The sequence below is a fragment of the Ranitomeya imitator genome, chromosome 1 (genome assembly GCF_032444005.1).
Source record: "Ranitomeya imitator isolate aRanImi1 chromosome 1, aRanImi1.pri, whole genome shotgun sequence".
In the NCBI taxonomy this organism is placed as follows: domain Eukaryota; kingdom Metazoa; phylum Chordata; class Amphibia; order Anura; family Dendrobatidae; genus Ranitomeya; species Ranitomeya imitator.
Window position 1 is genome coordinate 434,640,597 of NC_091282.1, and position 13,626 is coordinate 434,654,222.

Below are 13,626 nucleotides of genomic sequence, written 5' to 3' on the forward strand. Positions count from 1 at the left end.
CCAAGGAACTTATCTAGATATGTGGTGAGCACTTTGAACCCCCAAGTGCTTCACAGACGTTTACAACGCAGAGCCGTGAAAATAAAAAATCATTTTTCTTTCCTCAAAAAATATGTTTTAGCAAGCATTTTTTTAGATTCACAAGGGTAACAGGAGAAATTGGACCCCAGTAATTGTTGCGCAGTTTGTCCTGAGTATGCTGGTACCCCATATGTGGGGGTAAACCACCGTTTGGGCACACGTCAGGGCTCGGAAGTGAGGGAGCACCATTTGACTTTTTGAATACGAGATTGGCTGGAATCAATGGTGGCGCCATGTTGCGTTTGGAGACCCCTGATGTGCCTAAAAAGTGGTAACCCCTCAATTCTAACTCCAACACTAACCCCAACACACCCCTAACCCTAATCCCAACTGTAGCCATAACCCTAATCACAACCCTAACCACAACCCTAATTCCAACCCTAAGGCTATGTGCCCACGTTGCGGATTCGTGTGAGATATTTCCGCACCATTTTTGAAAAATCCGCGGGTAAAAGGCACTGCGTTTTACCTGCGGATTTTCCGCGGATTTCCAGTGTTTTTTGTGCGGATTTCACCTGCGGATTCCTATTGAGGAACAGGTGTAAAACGCTGCGGAATCCGCACAAAGAATTGACATGCTGCGGAAAATACAACGCAGCGTTTCCGCGTGGTATTTTCCGCACCATGGGCACAGCGGATTTGGTTTTTCATATGTTTACATGGTACTGTAAACTTGATGGAACACTGCTGCGAATCCGCAGCCAAATCCGCACCGTGTGCACATAGCCTAATTCTAACGGTATGTGCACACGCTGCGGAAAACGCTGCGGATCCGCAGCAGTTTCCCATGAGTTTACAGTTCAATGTAGACCTACGGGAAACAAAAATCGCTATGCTGCGGAAAAACTGCACGGAAACGCAGCGGTTTACATTCCGCAGCATGTCACTTCTTTGTGCGGATTCCGCAGCGGTTTTACAACTGCTCCAATAGAAAATCGCAGTTGTAAAACCGCAGTGAAATGCGCAGAAAAAAACGTGGTAAATCCACCATAAATCCGCAGAGGTTTAGCACTGCGGATTTATCAAATCCGCAGCGGAAAAATCCGCAGAGGACCAGAATACGTGTGCACATACCGAAACCCTAACCCTACCCCTAACCCTAGCCCTAACCCTAGCCCTAACCTTAACCCTACCCCTAACCCTACCCCTAACCCTACCCCTACCCCTACCCCTAACCCTACCCCTAACCCTAACCCTACCCCTAACCCTACCCCTAACCCTACCCCTACCCCTACCCCTAACCCTACCCCTAACCCTACCCCTACCCCTAACCCTACCCCTACCCCTAACTCTACCCCTACCCCTAGCCCTAACCCTACCCCTAACCCTAACCCTATTCTAACATTAGTGGAAAAAAAAAATTTCTTTATTTTTTTATTGTCCCTACCTATGGGGGTGACAAAGGGGGGGGGGTCATTTATTATTTTTTTTATTTTGATCACTGAGATATAATCTATCTCAGTGATCAAAATGCACTTTGGAACGAATCTGCCGGCCGGCAGATTCGGCGGGCGCATTGCGCATGCGCCCGCCATTTTGGAAGATGGCGGCACCCAGGGAGAAGACGGACGGGACCCCGGCTGGATCGGTAAGTATGATGGGGTTGGGGGGACCACGGGGGGGGATCGGAGCATGGGGGGGGAATCGGAGCGCGGGAGGGGTGGAACGGAGCACGGGGGGCTGGAACGGAGCACGGGGGAGTGGAACGGAGCACGGGGGGGGTGGATCGGAGTGCAGGGAGGGTGATTGGAGCACGGGGGGGTGATTGGAGCACGGGGGGAGCGGACAAGAGCACGGGGGGAGCCGGAGCACAGGACGGAGGGGAGCCGGAGCAGTGTACCGGCCAGATCGGGGGGCTGGGGGGGCGATCGGTGGGGTGGGGGCACATTAGTATTTCCAGCCATGGCCGATGATATTGCAGCATCGGCCATGGCTGGATTGTAATATTTCACCAGTTATAATAGGTGAAATATTACAAATCGCTCTGATTGGCAGTTTCACTTTCAACAGCCAATCAGAGCGATCGTAGCCACGAGGGGGTGAAGCCACCCCCCCTGGGCTAAACTACCACTCCCCCTGTCCCTGCAGATCGGGTGAAATGGGAGTTAACCCTTTCACCCGATCTGTAGGGACGCGATCTTTCCATGACGCCACATAGGCGTCATGGGTCGGATTGGCACCGACTTTCATGACGCCTACGTGGCGTCATGGGGCGGGAAGGGGTTAAACATGAAGAAACAGTTAGCTCTTTTAAGCAAAATCAATGGCAAAACACTCAAAAAAAAGTCTTGTTGCAAGTCCAGGCATGTATTAAGCTTTTCCACTGATTTGTACTGTAAAATACACAGCATGCTCCTGGTGGAAAACGCTAAAAGAATGGACATGTGACTTCTTTTAACCGCTTGGCATTTTTAGAAACCTGAAGTGGTCAAAAGACATTTAAAAACCTCAACATAGACAGAGCAAGTCAGTTTTACATATAATTTCTTATGTTCATTCTTTTGAGCAATGTTTGATAGGGTTTTCAAATGATTCCAGTGGTGGAAGCCGCCTGAAAAAAGATGTCATGTGCATATAGCCACCTAGTTGAAACTGAGTGGAAACTCTACAAATGCACCTGCAAATCTCATAGCTCCTTAAAAATTTGGAGTTTCTGCCCAGATTCTGCTCTGATAACTCAGCTAAAAACCTCTGTATGCACAGTCTTGTAGAGTTTCTGCCCTGAAAATGCAGGAAAAATAGAACTTAGTGTGAACACACACTCATAGCTATTTTGAGTGATTTATTCCACTTCAGGGTTTAAAAAATGCCAGGTGAAAATAAAAGGGGATATTGCATCTTTGAAGCAGATCCTGATGGAATTTGCTCTAAAGTAGACACTGTAAATCAAAAGGCTGCAAAGAAAAAGCTTTAGAAAAAAACTCTTCAAAAACACTTCAAGAACTCTTAAAAAGTGCTTTAGGAGCCACTTTATAAAGCATAAAACTCTTTGAAATGCTCCCCATTGAAAGGGTGTTTTTGCTTTAAAAAGTCTTCTTTTTTGAATGCCTCAATAAATCTCCATCTGCATATATCCTAATACTGACACAAAAAAAATTCAGATATCATTCTTAAATTTGGCACAATTGAAAAAATAAATGAAAATCATGGCCAGAGATCTAATGCTATGTGGAGACAAAGACTTTAGAGCAGATTTGCTTTCGTAAAAAGTTTCCACTTGAAAAACTCATGTTTTTTGAATGGTTCCATAAAACTCCATTTGCACATAGAGTAATACTGACCTGAAAAAATTTATGAAATCATTTTTAAATTTGGTACAATTGAAAATATAAATAAATCATCATGCTTCTCTTTATATTTTTTTACCAAGCCTTATCTTACAATCATTGCTTGTATGGGTTGTAAGTTTTCATATGCATTTCAAGTTGATATTTTTCCCATGTCAATGTCAAATTGGTACCTAAAGAAAAATCTTTGTACGGTTTCTTTGCATTTCTCCCATGTAGCATAGTAAATGATCCTTAGGAGGTACTGAGCATACCCAAACCTCTAACAGACTAATCCCTACATTGCTTGAGAAATTGTTGCTTTTCAATGGCTTCATAGCTCAGAGGTTAGAGCACTGGTCTCGTAAACCAGGGGTCGTGAGTTCGACTCTCACTGAAGCCTTGCAAACTCTTTGTCTCTCATATAAAACTTGCTTATCTGTTTGGTACGTGATATAAAGTTGGTGCGATTCAATATTGACTTTATGTGAAGTTACGACATCCTTTTCAAAAGTTCTTGATAAGACCATGATCATATATGACATTCGGGTAACATGTTTGTCAAATTCCTTAATTATGCTACCTCTAGCAGAGCTTGAGGAGTCTAATGACCTTTTTTAATCAATTCTTGATGTGTGATTTTGTAATATAAAGAATTACATATTTTATTTAAGCAAGCAGTAGAATTCTCTTCTTTGCCAGTCCATGCGATTTGATTTTTTTGCACATCAGATTGCCAATAAACAGGTTGTCAGTTATAGAACTGAAGCTTCAGAATGTTTGCAAGTCATGCTTTTGCATTGCAAGAGCAGTTGTTGGTTTGTTGGTGATGGGACATTATGTTAAGAGTGTGATTTCAAACTAAAAATGAATGGACTTGTGTTGTTAATGCAACTGAATGGCTATTGCACTGTTCGAAATAGAGATCAAAAGATGGGGCAAAGTTTCGCTGGCTTCATAGCTCAGTGGTTAGAGCACTGGTCTTGTAAACCAGGGGTCGTGAGTTCAATTCTCACTGGAGCCTTTGTGTTATTTTGAAACTGAATAGTTTGATACTTGAGCTTATCTATAAAAAATACCTGCTAAGGTGAAGGTTTATTATACTGAGAAAAAAATGTTCAGATGTAATAATTCCATTACTTGGAGAGTTTTCATCCATTTCAGGTTTTCAAAAAAACGTTGCGGCAAAGAAAAAAAAAACTTGTTGTTTCTGTGAAGCCGATCCTGAGGAAAACTACTCCAAACTAGGCACATTCAAATCAAAAATCTGCAAAAAAAGGCCTTAAGAGTGAAAATCTCATTGCAAACTCTGCAAAAAATCCCCAGGAAACACATCATGAACATAAAAACTCTTCCCAGAAGTACCTAATAAAGTGGTGTTTTCCTTAGTGGTTTCTGCTTGCAAAACTCATTGTTTTTAAATGCCTTAATAAAATTCCATCTGCAAATAACCTAAAGATTCACACTGAGGTTTTTTCAGGAACTTTTGATCAAAACTTTTCCAAACACCATTAGGAGTTCAAAAAACACAAGTTTTGTTTGAAGTGTTGGACTGCGCACACACTCAGTTTTTTAATGAATTTTTGGAACAGGAACTGGTATGTGCATATGACGGCTTTTAAACTCAGGACAACTTGATGAGATTTTCACGCAGAAGACTTTTCAAGAAATTTAGGACATTTCTTCCCCTGAATCGTCTTTTGTGTCATCTTTTTGGTTGTTTCCTGGACAATTTTGAGACAGCTTTTTTGAAAGGTTTTCCCATTGTTTCGGTGAAGTCTTTTTTTCTGGTACCATTTTTCACTCCATTTAAACATGAAGAAACAGTTAGCTCTTTTAAGCAAAATCAATGGCAAAACACTCAAAAAAAAGTCTTGTTGCAAGTCCAGGCATGTATTAAGCTTTTCCACTGATTTGTACTGTAAAATACACAGCATGCTCCTGGTGGAAAACGCTAAAAGAATGGACATGTGACTTCTTTTAACCGCTTGGCATTTTTAGAAACCTGAAGTGGTCAAAAGACATTTAAAAACCTCAACATAGACAGAGCAAGTCAGTTTTACATATAATTTCTTATGTTCATTCTTTTGAGCAATGTTTGATAGGGTTTTCAAATGATTCCAGTGGTGGAAGCCGCCTGAAAAAAGATGTCATGTGCATATAGCCACCTAGTTGAATCTGAGTGGAAACTCTACAAATGCACCTGCAAATCTCATAGCTCCTTAAAAATTTGGAGTTTCTGCCCAGATTCTGCTCTGATAACTCAGCTAAAAACCTCTGTATGCACAGTCTTGTAGAGTTTCTGCCCTGAAAATGCAGGAAAAATAGAACTTAGTGTGAACACACACTCATAGCTATTTTGAGTGATTTATTCCACTTCAGGGTTTAAAAAATGCCAGGTGAAAATAAAAGGGGATATTGCATCTTTGAAGCAGATCCTGATGGAATTTGCTCTAAAGTAGACACTGTAAATGAAAAGGCTGCAAAGAAAAAGCTTTAGAAAAAAACTCTTCAAAAACACTTCAAGAACTCTTAAAAAGTGCTTTAGGAGCCACTTTATAAAGCAAAAACTCTTTGAACTGCTCCCCATTGAAAGGGTGTTTTTGCTTTAAAAAGTCTTCTTTTTTGAATGCCTCAATAGATCTCCATCTGCATATATCCTAATACTGACACAAAAAAAATTCAGATATCATTCTTAAATTTGGCACAATTGAAAAAATAAATGAAAATCATGGCCAGAGATCTAATGCTATGTGGAGACAAAGACTTTAGAGCAGATTTGCTTTCGTAAAAAGTTTCCACTTGAAAAACTCATGTTTTTTGAATGGTTCCATAAAACTCCATTTGCACATAGAGTAATACTGACCTGAAAAAATTTATGAAATCATTTTTAAATTTGGTACAATTGAAAATATAAATAAATCATCATGCTTCTCTTTATATTTTTTTACCAAGCCTTATCTTACAATCATTGCTTGTATGGGTTGTAAGTTTTCATATGCATTTCAAGTTGATATTTTTCCCATGTCAATGTCAAATTGGTACCTAAAGAAAAATCTTTGTACGGTTTCTTTGCATTTCTCCCATGTAGCATAGTAAATGATCCTTAGGAGGTACTGAGCATACCCAAACCTCTAACAGACTAATCCCTACATTGCTTGAGAAATTGTTGCTTTTCAATGGCTTCATAGCTCAGAGGTTAGAGCACTGGTCTCGTAAACCAGGGGTCGTGAGTTCGACTCTCACTGAAGCCTTACAAACTCTTTGTCTCTCATATAAAACTTGCTTATCTGTTTGGTACGTGATATAAAGTTGGTGCGATTCAATATTGACTTTATGTGAAGTTACGACATCCTTTTCAAAAGTTCTTGATAAGACCATGATCATATATGACATTCGGGTAACATGTTTGTCAAATTCCTTAATTATGCTACCTCTAGCAGAGCTTGAGGAGTCTAATGACCTTTTTTAATCAATTCTTGATGTGTGATTTAGTAATATAAAGAATTACATATTTTATTTAAGCAAGCAGTAGAATTCTATTCTTTGCCAGTCCATGCGATTTGATTTTTTTGCACATCAGATTGCCAATAAACAGGTTGTCAGTTATAGAACTGAAGCTTCAGAATGTTTGCAAGTCATGCTTTTGCATTGCAAGAGCAGTTGTTGGTTTGTTGGTGATGGGACATTATGTTAAGAGTGTGATTTCAACCTAAAAATGAATGGACTTGTGTTGTTAATGCAACTGAATGGCTATTGCACTGTTCGAAATAGAGATCAAAAGATGGGGCAAAGTTTCGCTGGCTTCATAGCTCAGTGGTTAGAGCACTGGTCTTGTAAACCAGGGGTCGTGAGTTAAATTCTCACTGGAGCCTTTGTGTTATTTTGAAACTGAATAGTTTGATACTTGAGCTTATCTATAAAAAATACCTGCTAAGGTTAAGGTTTATTATACTGAGAAAAAAATGTTCAGACTTAATAATTACATTACTTGGAGAGTTTTCATCCATTTCAGGTTTTCAAAAAAATGTTGTGGCAAAGAAAAAAAATACTTGTTGCTTCTGTGAAGCCGATCCTGAGGAAAACTACTCCAAACTAGGCACATTCAAATCAAAAATCTGCAAAAAAGGCCTTAAGAGTGAAAATCTCATTGCAAACTCTGCAAAAAATCCCCAGGAAACACATCATGAACATAAAAACTCTTCCCAGAAGTACCTAATAAAGTGGTGTTTTCCTAAGTGGTTTCTGCTTGCAAAACTCATTGTTTTTAAATGCCTTAATAAAATTCCATCTGCAAATAACCTAAAGATTCACACTGAGGTTTTTTCAGGAACTTTTGATCAAAACTTTTCCAAACACCATTAGGAGTTCAAAAAACACAAGTTTTGTTTGAAGTGTTGGACTGCGCACACACTCAGTTTTTTAATGAATTTTTGGAACAGGAACTGGTATGTGCATATGACGGCTTTTAAACTCAGGACAACTTGATGAGTTTTTCACGCAGAAGACTTTTCAAGAAATTTAGGACATTTCTTCCCCTGAATCGTCTTTTGTGTCATCTTTTTGGTTGTTTCCTGGACAATTTTGAGACAGCTTTTTTGAAAGGTTTTCCCATTGTTTCGGTGAAGTCTTTTTTTTCTGGTACCATTTTTCACTCCATTTAAACATGAAGAAACAGTTAGCTCTTTTAAGCAAAATCAATGACAAAACACTCAAAAAAAATTCTTGTTGCAAGTCCAGGCATGTATTAAGCTTTTCCACTGATTTGTACTGTAAAATACACAGCATGCTCCTGGTGGAAAACGCTAAAAGAATGGACATGTGACTTCTTTTAACCGCTTGGCATTTTTAGAAACCTGAAGTGGTCAAAAGACATTTAAAAACCTCAACATAGACAGAGCAAGTCAGTTTTACATATAATTTCTTATGTTCATTCTTTTGAGCAATGTTTGATAGGGTTTTCAAATGATTCCAGTGGTGGAAGCCGCCTGAAAAAAGATGTCATGTGCATATAGCCACCTAGTTGAAACTGAGTGGAAAAAAAATTCAGATATCATTCTTAAATTTGGCACAATTGAAAAAATAAATGAAAATCATGGCCAGAGATCTAATGCTATGTGGAGACAAAGACTTTAGAGCAGATTTGCTTTCGTAAAAAGTTTCCACTTGAAAAACTCATGTTTTTTGAATGGTTCCATAAAACTCCATTTGCACATAGAGTAATACTGACCTGAAAAAATTTATGAAATCATTTTTAAATTTGGTACAATTGAAAATATAAATAAATCATCATGCTTCTCTTTATATTTTTTTACCAAGCCTTATCTTACAATCATTGCTTGTATGGGTTGTAAGTTTTCATATGCATTTCAAGTTGATATTTTTCCCATGTCAATGTCAAATTGGTACCTAAAGAAAAATCTTTGTACGGTTTCTTTGCATTTCTCCCATGTAGCATAGTAAATGATCCTTAGGAGGTACTGAGCATACCCAAACCTCTAACAGACAAATCCCTACATTGCTTGAGAAATTGTTGCTTTTCAATGGCTTCATAGCTCAGAGGTTAGAGCACTGGTCTCGTAAACTAGGGGTCGTGAGTTCGACTCTCACTGAAGCCTTACAAACTCTTTGTCTCTCATATAAAACTTGCTTATCTGTTTGGTACGTGATATAAAGTTGGTGCGATTCAATATTGACTTTATGTGAAGTTACGACATCCTTTTCAAAAGTTATTGATAAGACCATGATCATATATGACATTCGGGTAACATGTTTGTCAAATTCCTTAATTATGCTACCTCTAGCAGAGCTTGAGGAGTCTAATGACCTTTTTTAATCAATTCTTGATGTGTGATTTTGTAATATAAAGAATTACATATTTTATTTAAGCAAGCAGTAGAATTCTCTTCTTTGCCAGTCCATGCGATTTGATTTTTTTGCACATCAGATTGCCAATAAACAGGTTGTCAGTTATAGAACTGAAGCTTCAGAATGTTTGCAAGTCATGCTTTTGCATTGCAAGAGCAGTTGTTGGTTTGTTGGTGATGGGACATTATGTTAAGAGTGTGATTTCAACCTAAAAAGGAATGGACTTGTGTTGTTAATGCAACTGAATGGCTATTGCACTGTTCGAAATAGAAATCAAAAGATGGGGCAAAGTTTCGCTGGCTTCATAGCTCAGTGGTTAGAGCACTGGTCTTGTAAACCAGGGGTCGTGAGTTCAATTCTCACTGGAGCATTTGTGTTATTTTGAAACTGAATAGTTTGATACTTGAGCTTATCTATAAAAAATACCTGCTAAGGTTAAGGTTTATTATACTGAGAAAAAAATGTTCAGACTTAATAATTACATTACTTGGAGAGTTTTCATCCATTTCAGGTTTTCAAAAAAATGTTGTGGCAAAGAAAAAAAATACTTGTTGCTTCTGTGAAGCCGATCCTGAGGAAAACTACTCCAAACTAGGCACATTCAAATCAAAAATCTGCAAAAAAGGCCTTAAGAGTGAAAATCTCATTGCAAACTCTGCAAAAAATCCCCAGGAAACACATCATGAACATAAAAACTCTTCCCAGAAGTACCTAATAAAGTGGTGTTTTCCTAAGTGGTTTCTGCTTGCAAAACTCATTGTTTTTAAATGCCTTAATAAAATTCCATCTGCAAATAACCTAAAGATTCACACTGAGGTTTTTTCAGGAACTTTTGATCAAAACTTTTCCAAACACCATTAGGAGTTCAAAAAACACAAGTTTTGTTTGAAGTGTTGGACTGCGCACACACTCAGTTTTTTAATGAATTTTTGGAACAGGAACTGGTATGTGCATATGACGGCTTTTAAACTCAGGACAACTTGATGAGTTTTTCACGCAGAAGACTTTTCAAGAAATTTAGGACATTTCTTCCCCTGAATCGTCTTTTGTGTCATCTTTTTGGTTGTTTCCTGGACAATTTTGAGACAGCTTTTTTGAAAGGTTTTCCCATTGTTTCGGTGAAGTCTTTTTTTCTGGTAGCATTTTTCACTCCATTTAAACATGAAGAAACAGTTAGCTCTTTTAAGCAAAATCAATGACAAAACACTCAAAAAAAAGTCTTGTTGCAAGTCCAGGCATGTATTAAGCTTTTCCACTGATTTGTACTGTAAAATACACAGCATGCTCCTGGTGGAAAACGCTAAAAGAATGGACATGTGACTTCTTTTAACCGCTTGGCATTTTTAGAAACCTGAAGTGGTCAAAAGACATTTAAAAACCTCAACATAGACAGAGCAAGTCAGTTTTACATATAATTTCTTATGTTCATTCTTTTGAGCAATGTTTGATAGGGTTTTCAAATGATTCCAGTGGTGGAAGCCGCCTGAAAAAAGATGTCATGTGCATATAGCCACCTAGTTGAAACTGAGTGGAAACTCTACAAATGCACCTGCAAATCTCATAGCTCCTTAAAAATTTGGAGTTTCTGCCCAGATTCTGCTCTGATAACTCAGCTAAAAACCTTTGTATGCACAGTCTTGTAGAGTTTCTGCCCTGAAAATGCAGGAAAAATAGAACTTAGTGTGAACACACACTCATAGCTATTTTGAGTGATTTATCCACTTCAGGGTTTGAAAAATGCCAGGTGAAAATAAAAGGGGATATTGCATCTTTGAAGCAGATCCTGCTGGAATTTGCTCTAAAGTAGACACTGTAAATCAAAAGGCTGCAAAGAAAAAGCTTTAGAAAAAAACTCTTCAAAAACACTTCAAGAACTCTTAAAAAGTGCTTTAGGAGCCACTTTATAAAGCTAAAACTCCTTTAAATGCTCCCCATTGAGAGGGTGTTTTTGCTTTAAAAAGTCTTCTTTTTTGAATGCCTCAATAAATCTCCATCTGCATATATCCTAATACTGACACAAAAAAAATTCAGATATCATTCTTAAATTTGGCACAATTGAAAAAATAAATGAAAATCATGGCCAGAGATCTAATGCTATGTGGAGACAAAGACTTTAGAGCAGATTTGCTTTCGTAAAAAGTTTCCACTTGAAAAACTCATGTTTTTTGAATGGTTCCATAAAACTCCATTTGCACATAGAGTAATACTGACCTGAAAAAATTTATGAAATCATTTTTAAATTTGGTACAATTGAAAATATAAATAAATCATCATGCTTCTCTTTATATTTTTTTACCAAGCCTTATCTTACAATCATTGCTTGTATGGGTTGTAAGTTTTCATATGCATTTCAAGTTGATATTTTTCCCATATCAATGTCAAATTGGTACCTAAAGAAAAATCTTTGTACGGTTTCTTTGCATTTCTCCCATGTAGCATAGTAAATGATCCTTAGGAGGTACTGAGCATACCCAAACCTCTAACAGACTAATCCCTACATTGCTTGAGAAATTGTTGCTTTTCAATGGCTTCATAGCTCAGAGGTTAGAGCACTGGTCTCGTAAACCAGGGGTCGTGAGTTCGACTCTCACTGAAGCCTTACAAACTCTTTGTCTCTCATATAAAACTTGCTTATCTGTTTGGTATGTGATATAAAGTTGGTGCGATTCAATATTGACTTTATGTGAAGTTACGACATCCTTTTCAAAAGTACTTGATAAGACAAGTATATGACATTCGGGTAACATGTTTGTCAAATTCCTTAATTATGCTACCTCTAGCAGAGCTTGAGGAGTCTAATGACCTTTTTTAATCAATTCTTGATGTGTGATTTTGTAATATAAAGAATTACATATTTTATTTAAGCAAGCAGTAGAATTCTCTTCTTTGCCAGTCCATGCGATTTGATTTTTTTGCACATCAGATTGCCAATAAACAGGTTGTCAGTTATAGAACTGAAGCTTCAGAATGTTTGCAAGTCATGCTTTTGCATTGCAAGAGCAGTTGTTGGTTTGTTGGTGATGGGACATTATGTTAAGAGTGTGATTTCAACCTAAAAATGAATGGACTTGTGTTGTTAATGCAACTGAATGGCTATTGCACTGTTCGAAATAGAGATCAAAAGATGGGGCAAAGTTTCGCTGGCTTCATAGCTCAGTGGTTAGAGCACTGGTCTTGTAAACCAGGGGTCGTGAGTTCAATTCTCACTGGAGCCTTTGTGTTATTTTGAAACTGAATAGTTTGATACTTGAGCTTATCTATAAAAAATACCTGCTAAGGTTAAGGTTTATTATACTGAGAAAAAAATGTTCAGACTTAATAATTACATTACTTGGAGAGTTTTCATCCATTTCAGGTTTTCAAAAAAATGTTGTGGCAAAGAAAAAAAATACTTGTTGCTTCTGTGAAGCCGATCCTGAGGAAAACTACTCCAAACTAGGCACATTCAAATCAAAAATCTGCAAAAAAGGCCTTAAGAGTGAAAATCTCATTGCAAACTCTGCAAAAAATCCCCAGGAAACACATCATGAACATAAAAACTCTTCCCAGAAGTACCTAATAAAGTGGTGTTTTCCTAAGTGGTTTCTGCTTGCAAAACTCATTGTTTTTAAATGCCTTAATAAAATTCCATCTGCAAATAACCTAAAGATTCACACTGAGGTTTTTTCAGGAACTTTTGATCAAAACTTTTCCAAACACCATTAGGAGTTCAAAAAACACAAGTTTTGTTTGAAGTGTTGGACTGCGCACACACTCAGTTTTTTAATGAATTTTTGGAACAGGAACTGGTATGTGCATATGACGGCTTTTAAACTCAGGACAACTTGATGAGTTTTTCACGCAGAAGACTTTTCAAGAAATTTAGGACATTTCTTCCCCTGAATCGTCTTTTGTGTCATCTTTTTGGTTGTTTCCTGGACAATTTTGAGACAGCTTTTTTGAAAGGTTTTCCCATTGTTTCGGTGAAGTCTTTTTTTCTGGTAGCATTTTTCACTCCATTTAAACATGAAGAAACAGTTAGCTCTTTTAAGCAAAATCAATGGCAAAACACTCCAAAAAAAGTCTTGTTGCAAGCCCAGGCATGTATTAAGCTTTTCCACTGATTTGTATTGTAAAATACACAGCATGCTCCTGGTGGAAAACGCTAAAAGAATGGACATGTGACTTCTTTTAACCGCTTGGCATTTTTAGAAACCTGAAGTGGTCAAAAGACATTTAAAAATCTCAACATAGACAGAGCAAGTCAGTTTTACATATAATTTCTTATGTTCATTCTTTTGAGCAATGTTTGATAGGGTTTTCAAATGATTCCAGTGGTGGAAGCCGCCTGAAAAAAGATGTCATGTGCATATAGCCACCTAGTTGAAACTGAGTGGAAACTCTACAAATGCACCTGCAAATCTCATAGCTC

General features: G+C 37.9%; 6 non-coding genes across 6 annotated transcripts; all 6 read left to right on the top strand.

The window, feature by feature from the left end:
- Window positions 1–3,677: 3,677 nt before the first annotated feature.
- On the top strand, window positions 3,678–3,750 carry TRNAT-CGU (transfer RNA threonine (anticodon CGU)). The gene has a single exon. It is a non-coding gene; the product is annotated as a tRNA-Thr (tRNA).
- A 548-nt stretch (window positions 3,751–4,298) lies between these two features.
- TRNAT-UGU (transfer RNA threonine (anticodon UGU)) lies at window positions 4,299–4,371 on the top strand. Its single transcript has one exon. It is a non-coding gene; the product is annotated as a tRNA-Thr (tRNA).
- Window positions 4,372–6,528: 2,157 nt separating this feature from the next.
- On the top strand, window positions 6,529–6,601 carry TRNAT-CGU (transfer RNA threonine (anticodon CGU)). The gene has a single exon. It is a non-coding gene; the product is annotated as a tRNA-Thr (tRNA).
- Window positions 6,602–8,892: 2,291 nt separating this feature from the next.
- TRNAT-CGU (transfer RNA threonine (anticodon CGU)) lies at window positions 8,893–8,965 on the top strand. The gene has a single exon. It is a non-coding gene; the product is annotated as a tRNA-Thr (tRNA).
- Window positions 8,966–11,741: 2,776 nt separating this feature from the next.
- TRNAT-CGU (transfer RNA threonine (anticodon CGU)) lies at window positions 11,742–11,814 on the top strand. Its single transcript has one exon. It is a non-coding gene; the product is annotated as a tRNA-Thr (tRNA).
- A 543-nt stretch (window positions 11,815–12,357) lies between these two features.
- On the top strand, window positions 12,358–12,430 carry TRNAT-UGU (transfer RNA threonine (anticodon UGU)). Its single transcript has one exon. It is a non-coding gene; the product is annotated as a tRNA-Thr (tRNA).
- The last annotated feature ends 1,196 nt before the right edge of the window (window positions 12,431–13,626 follow it).